Genomic DNA, 8,450 nt, shown 5'->3' on the forward strand with positions numbered 1-8,450 from the left:
TGGTGATGTGGCATCCAAAATCCTTGAGATTTTGTTGGATACTTCCTTTTTGCTCGTATGTTGTAACAGTAATTGTTACACCTTTTGTTGGTTTTCGAATGTACCCTTTTCACCTGAAATTAGTAACAAACTATTGTTAGCCACATTAATTTGAGATTTATTAAAATTTATTATTATTTTAAGGAAACTAGTACTTAAACTTTTGATAATCTTGGTGAAATTACAGTTCCGAAATGAAATTAGTGGGACTTTATCACCCACCATCACCAAAACTGACCCTATATTGCTTCCTATAGATGCAATACTCACAAAATTCTAGCTTTACCATTTTATCACCGCCAAGCAAGCCCCACTTGCTCAAAGTTTTCAGCCCACTCTCACCAGTATGCCCAAGCCGCATGTGCCATAATTGTGTGTGGGGCAAACTCTTCTCATGAACAACTGTAGAAACCATAACTCCACCTTTAACTACACTGCCTTGAAGGAAAATGAGATTTACATGCCTAACTACCGACAGAAGCAACTTATCACCAAAATACACATTGCAATAGCGATTCTCACCAACATATCTGTAACCTTGAGCTTCAATCGCCCCAAGAGAAATCATCCCCTTTGAAAAAGCTGGAACATGACGTACCTTTGTAAGCTATCTACATGACCCATCTATTAATTGGAATCTAACTGTACCAACACCCATAATCTAACAAGGCTGAGAGTCACCCATCATCATTGAGCTTCCCTTAACCTCACAGTAGGTGGTGAACCATTCCTTAGCGGGACATAAATGATACAAAGAGTCATCATACAGATGATCATGAGAACCCGCTGTTAATGCCATTGCTAAGTCACCCATGATGAAAATATCCTCTACCACATCTGGTGTCTCAACTACATTATCTACGCCTCTATTCTCATTCTCTTACTTGTGATTATCCTTCAACTTTGAACAATCCTTCTTGTAATGGCCCTTGCAGTTATACTTGTAACATTCAACTTTAGACATATCTCTTCATTTTGATTGAGAACGGTTCCTTTTCTTATCGTTCTTCTTGTTGAAATTTATGCCCCTTGTCACCAAAAGACTGTGTGCTTGAACCTCCTCAGTCGAAGCACTCTTCTTGGAAGCCTTTGCCAGTATAGCATGAACAATGTCACTATAAACAAAATTTTCATTTTTTAATGTCGTCATCTGATCAACAAATGGTTCCCACTCCGATAACAAAGAAATCAACAAGAACAACGCCTTCTGGCTATCTTCAAACTTAGCTCCCAGGCTAACACAATCTAAATATAAACATTCAAACTTATTGATATGATTAGTCATAAGTTTACCTGGTTGCAACTTGAAAGTGAATAGCTTCTTCTGCATGTACATCACACTCATCTAATCATTTTGTAGGTACATAGCCTGAAGTTTATCCAAATACCCTTAGTAGTCATCTCATCAGCGAAGTTGTAAGTCACGTTTCGAGAAAGACACAAACGAATTGTACTACACGCCTTCTGATGCATTTTGTTCCACTTCTTAGCTTGATCTTCTGGCACCTCCTCTAATGGTTTCTTCTTGTCATCTAGTGAATCAACCTAATCCAATCTAACCAGAATATCTTTACAATCCATCTGCCAAGCTTTAATATTCTTCCTCCCATTAAAATGAAGAATATCGAATCCATGAACTTTCACATAGCCATCATCCCACAATAAAGAACCCCTTTCAGACATTTTCATAAACACCTCGTAAACACAAACACCAAACAACTGGTGCTCTAATACCAATTGTTGTAGACAACACAAGCGAAGACCTAGTTTGTGAATACGAACGACCAAAAAATAATGCTATGTCAATTAGCAATGAACAAAATAAAGTGCAAAAAAAATAAAGAGACAAGATATATGTGGTTCAGAAATGTGCCTACACCCATGGGACAACGACGAGCACTTCTTTATTATTGAAAAACAATCCGAGAAGATTACAATCTCTCTTGAGAACTTGGTATCAGCCTTTAAAAAAAAACTATATTGTATTCGTTGCGATAGCCTGAATATAATAGTCGCTATCTTCTTCTTATTGTGTCTGGTAATTATTAAAAAAAAAATTGTGTGTGCAAGCTGTTTTACAAAAATTGGTCCCAATCCCTATTAAATAGGATCTGCAGTTTTCTATAGGATAATTGTTGTACACGTATGTTTTAACCTCTACACGTTCCTGAAATTCAAGAGCCAAAAGACTACAAGTCTACATTATGGTCCACAAGAATACAATGTTGGATAGTCTCATCATCCTCAACAAGCCAGTTGTTAACCATATGAAGTTTATATGAATGAACCCTATCAACATTCTTGTCAATCATTGGATAATCTCGTCATCATCATCCTGCACCATTTGTGGTCATCCGGTGAAAATTTAGGTCATCTTGAAACTTTTAACCCTATCAATTGTTGGTTCAAAGACAATATTGAAATGAAAATTTTAACTTCTAATCCACTTTGATATGGTGAGAAGTTCCTCGCGGAGATCTTTCTTAAAAAGTAAACAAAAAAAAGAAAAGAAAAACTCGACTAAAAGAAAGAGTCATCTCAATGTGGATGTGGATTTCACATACTTGTACAAATAAATTTTGTTAAAGAAATCATATAATAACCCACTCTAAAAAAATTAGGTATATATTATAGTTATTCCAGAACTTGGGCGACCTATGGAAAAGAGAGGAAGTAGTTGATTGGAGTATCTGGGTATTTTCTGTACCCCTTGCACTCGCCTTTTTTTTTGGCTTGTTCTGTTAGTGTTGCAATCAATCATGCATTGTTGGTGCTGGTGTGATGATGGTCTCACTTTCAACCCTCATCACTACCTCTTATCTCCCCCTAAACTCACAAATGTAGGAGTGAGATGTGATGGAATAACATGTTTAAATATATACCTCACACTTATTTTGATCCAACGTTTAAGTTCTCTATCATTTACCCAAAGTAGATGATAGGACCCAACATGACAACTTCGCCATATAAAAATATTTTCCCAAGAAAATAAAACTTGGCTTGCAAATATGAATACCAATCGCACAGTATTCCACGAGTTGATCAATCAGACAGCTATGATTAAAGATTTCCAATGTATTATGCGATTTCCTATAACTGGCCTGTGATTGTGATTAAAGATGGTTTAACTCTTATCTTCCCTTCTATGCCATGTAGCGCAAATTTTCAAGACCAGTAATCCATGAATGTTTGTCTCACACATGGTGGACCTTTGTGCCATAAGTCACCCATGGACCCAAGACAAATACGGTTGACCTATGGAGTACGCATTTGTTGTACAAATTTCTGTGTTAAGCTGATGAACTAATGGCATGACACCATGTGTATTGCAAAAGCAAGTGTGATTGCTTGGTGGAGAGAATTTCTGAACGGTTAAAGTTTCCATTGTAGGTAATTTTTCAATGCACGTGGCGTCATGCCATTGATTCATCAGCTTAGCACAGAAATTTGCTAACATCAAATATGACCTATGTGCCAAAATTCACCCATTGGCCTATTCATGAAGCCCCACTGTGGAAAACCCTCATATCCGAAGGCTAGAAATCACCAATCATCAATCTGGATGATATTTGACTTGTAGTTTGATCAAGGAGTACTCATATATCTATGGTCAAAAAAGAAAAGGTGTGCCACGTGGCAATACATGTCGACACTTTTTGCCTTAATTCTACTTATCCACATCATTGACAGTGATGGATAGTGGTAGTGGTGGTGATGATGATGAAGGATAAGACCATGCAACCTTCATAAACCCACTTGGTTTAAGCTTATTGAATTACACATAAACCTTGGTTTTTTTTGGAAGGTAATGTGGGGTATTTAGCGGACCCCCTGCCAACAAAAGAAACTTACAATCTCACTTAGGACTTGCCCACGGCATCCTCATTTACAATGGAACACAGCTAAGTTGGAAACTCAAAAGGAAACGAAAGTTGAACTTTGAAAGAATCTAAACCACAACGCCAAAAAATCTGCAGCCTTGTTTGTTTCTCTATAGATGGACTAACCCCTTTGTTTGATTAGTCAAATTATTATTAGCCCACAGCTTTGTGGTTTGACGCACACACTATCACAAGTTGAATAAATAAAATATCAAAAAGGAATGCGAAAGAAAGGAATGTTTCTAAATTCCTCTTAATCTCTTTTACTTCCTTTTATTTTAATTGTTTAAAGGGGTCAATAACGGTGTCTCTTTGTACACCTCTCTTACTCTTGTAAAACTACAGGTGGCCACCTTACACTTCCTACTCTCGGCTATAAATATGTGTTGCTTGGTTATAACCCCATCAGACACTCACAAACAACCTTCCTTCCTCTCTTGTTGATTGTTAAAGATTTTCTGCAAGTCTTTGTAGGGTTTTAGTGTCCAATGAAGATGGGATTGGCACTTAAGATTTCTTCATGTTGCTTATGTCTTATGGTGCTTCTGCCTGCACTGTGTAGCTCCCAAGATGCTTACACGCATTCCCGAGCAACATTTTATGGTAGCCCTGATGGCTTAGGGACTGCAAGTATGATCTCTCTCTTTATCTTAAGTACTACTCTCTTATATGTATCTACCCATTATTTAAATATCTCGTCTAGAGGCATTGTCTTGATTAGGAGAAAAATTGAGACTGTCTCAAGTCTCAACATAGATAATCAAAACATTGAATTTTTCATGATCAAGGTTTTGTTCCAAGTCGATATTTGAGATGCCTCAGTTCAGATATTCTAAGACAAATGAAACTTCATACTTTGTCGGGTGAATTACCATTTCGTGAGCTGAAAATGAGTTATTTATGATTCCAGTTAACTGTTCATTTTAATTACCAAAATGTGAATGATCATGTTTTTGTTATAAAAAAAATTTTAGAACACTAACCAATTTGGTGATTTTAAAGTACCAATTTTGCAGTTTTAAAGAAACTATTTCTAATAGTCACTCTAAATCTGCAAAATAGTCACTGTAAAAACCTTTGAATTTATTATCAATCACGTTTTGGTAATTAAAATGAACAGTGAACTAGAATCATAATTTTATCAAAAGGTGATATTCCTTCTTTGTCTATATTGGATATTTCGCAATTCATATTTGGTTGAGTATACAAGATTAATGTTACGGGGTTAATTAAAATTTTACTCTCCGAACTCAGCCAATATGGAGAAAGACAACAAAGATAGTTTGAGATGGTATGAAGCTTTAAAAGATGCAAAATAAATAGATAAACAAATTTCTAAAGAAAATATATATTTGCATGTCTTGGTTATTATTGTGATTAAAGCTAATAATATAAATTAATCAGGTGGAGCATGTGGATATGGTGAATTTGGAAGAAATATAACGGTGGAGATGTGGGTGCAGTCTCTAAGTTGTACAGGAATGGCACTGGCTGTGGTGCATGCTATCAGGTGCTTTTAAGTTTTACCTACCGTGACTCCATAATATATAACTACTTTGATAGTAACCACAACAATAACCTTCACCCATTTTTCAAATTCAATTAAATTTTTAGTTCTTCAACTTACCTTCCTCATTAGTTAAACAAATTTGATTTGCTTTCCTAAATTGTAAAATTGAGAAGAAAATGAGAAACAACTACCCTGACGGTCAATAGTCAAGGGAGCAGCCGAGCAGTTATAATTATAGGTGTTTTGAATTTTCTTAATTAAAGAGGGAGTAACTCAAAAACCTCTAAATTTATTTGGATCCAATAAAATATTTAGTGGTATTTATTTGTCCTCTAAATGATGCTTAATTATTTGTTATGGATAACTCAGGTTAGGTGCACCATACCACAACTCTGCTCTAACGATGGAGTGAAGCTTGTTGTTACTGACTATGGCCAAGGCGACTCTACTGACTTCATCCTTAGTCAACATGGCTTCACTAAATTGGCTCGTCCAAACTCGGCTGCAAAATTGATGGCATATGGTGTAGTCGACATAAAATACAGAAGGTAACCAATCGATAACTTTATATTCATATTTTAAATTTATTTTTAACGAAACGTGAATGCATCCATTTTGCTCTTTTGGATAAATATTTTAAAATTGGAGCTGAAACAGTAATTTTGAAATCATATGTTACTTTTTTTGTACTTTTTAATTTCAACTCTTAGTTTATATGTATCACTCCTATGCAGGATTTCATGCCAATATCCAGGGCACAACCTCATGTTCAAGGTCCATGAATATAGTAGGTTTCCAGAATACTTGGCTATAATCATCATATACCAAGCCGGCCAGAAGGATGTTACCGCGGTCGAATTATGGCAGGTATGGATCCGTAATCCATATTAAGAAGTCTAGGGTTGTCAACCGATCGTTCCCGAAATCCGATCCAATAACTTAAGATTCAGGTCAACGATTCGGGATTCAATAAAGATCTAATGTGATGAAGAGCCTTACTGATACCTTATTGGAAAGGTTCTGTATCAACCATGTCCCTATCATGCACATAGGAGATAGGACCCTCTATCTGATAATATGTAAAAATTACATGGGTAATTTTAAGGTATCCCTTTTGGGTTTTGGTGAAAATTAGAGATATCCCAGGTTTCAAACTGATGACATACCCCTTGACCATGGTCTTCCACAAGAGATTAAAAAAATGACCAAAATGCCTATCTATCAGTTATTATTTCCCAAAGTATAAAAATTCTTGTATATCAAATCAGATTTGAACCCCATTCAATAAGTTATTGGATCCAAATTGACCTTGATTAGGTATGAATTGGATCCATCAATAACCTTAAGAAGTCTAATAAAATCAAATCATTGAGAGTTAGTAGCTTTTTTTAAATGGAAAGCGACATGAGTCATGTATTAACTATTAATTATGGGTGCAGGAGGACATCAAGCAATGGCGGGGCATGCGTAAGGCCTTTGGTGGAGTCTGGGACATGCCCAACCCTCCAAAGGGGCCCTTAAATTGAGGTTCCGAGTGAGTGGAAGCAATGGACAACAGTGGGTACAAGTGAACAAAGCAATCCCTAAATACTGGAAGGCAGGGGCTGCTTATGACTCGAAGATGCAGCTTTCTTAGTTCTCATGATTCTATACTTACAAGTCCTACTTATTACTTATTTATTAAAATAATTAGTGAGAGTCGTTATGTGTGTATTTGTGATGTTTGCTCTATGCTTTGCTCTAATAATATAGATTATATATGTACTTTGTTTAGTGAGGGATGGATGATGAATAAAGTTTCACTTTTACATTTGAGGCCTTCTTTTTATAAATAAATAGAAAAACATGTTAATTAACATCTTAATAATCAAGGACCACATGGGATCAAATCCGTGATCTTCACTTGGGTGTATGTACACCAACATTCAGAGCTAGGGCTATCAATGGACATCACTAGGATAAAATCGATTCATTAATTGGACATGGTTGGTCCAAGACCAATCCAATAAGATACTGAATCGGATCCACATTAAATCTGAAGTACTTGATCAAGTCCCTAAATTATTAGATCCTTAATTTATTTTACGAGTTGTAAGATCCTTCTTAGTTAACCAGTAGACCATGTTTTTCTGTTAATACCATTGAAAAGTTTTCTTATTGTCTTTTAATGGAAAAAAAATGTATTTTATTGACATTTTTGTAAATTTTGAAGTTTTGTGAGATTTACAAAAAAAAAAAAAAACAAATTAATTCACACTGACAATGAAGAAGCATTGGGCGTAATAGCAAAGGTATCCCTCTAAAAAAGGAGAGGTATTGAGTTCGAACCCACTAGTATGTGTGGTTTGTGGGGTATTGCATATACCCGGGGGATTTATGCAAGGTATAGTGCTCTAAGAGGCTTGCTTTGCCCTTGCTAGTTGGGCCTATGAGTCATAAAAAAATTTAATAATAATAAAAATAAAGGTAATAGAATCCTTACTTATTTACTTAAAAAGACAAAATTAAAAGATATTTTAATTGTATTTATTAGAGATATATGGTTCGGAGGTTGTTGATGTCTTTCGAGTTGTTTTTTAAAGTACTTTTATTGTCTTTTAGCAACTTTTATTGACATTGTATCATAGCAATTTGGTTTTAAAAAAAAAAATTGAAACTTTCTAATATTTACAAAATGTCATTAGATTCTCACAATGACATCTTTACTGCTTTGTTAAAAGATATATTTATGAAAACCCTATTTTCCAAAGTTGCTAATGTCCCATTGAAGTCTTTGCGATAATGATTCACAACCATGTCTATGTAAGAGTGTAAATGGGCCAAGCCCTCGAGGCGTCTAGTAATATTTTAATAAGCTTGAGGTGCTCAGGTATTATATAATTAGAATTTAGGCCCATGGGCTGCTCCCTTAGCAACCTTCGGATCTGGTTCAGATTAGATATGACTATTAGAGGAGGATCTAGAATAAAAAATAAAAATAAAAAATTATTTTTCAATTCTAAAGCCCTAATTGCTTGTTG

At 35.3% G+C, this 8,450-nt stretch overlaps 1 pseudogene; it reads left to right on the forward strand.

Moving 5' to 3' along the window:
- Positions 1-4,355: 4,355 nt before the first annotated feature.
- Positions 4,356-7,107, forward strand: LOC147381353 (expansin-like B1; annotated as a pseudogene).
- The last annotated feature ends 1,343 nt before the right edge of the window (positions 7,108-8,450 follow it).

Source organism: Akebia trifoliata, unplaced genomic scaffold (assembly GCF_017979445.1).
Source record: "Akebia trifoliata isolate Shusen 1 unplaced genomic scaffold, ASM1797944v1 Contig00545, whole genome shotgun sequence".
Taxonomy (NCBI): Eukaryota; Viridiplantae; Streptophyta; class Magnoliopsida; order Ranunculales; family Lardizabalaceae; genus Akebia; species Akebia trifoliata.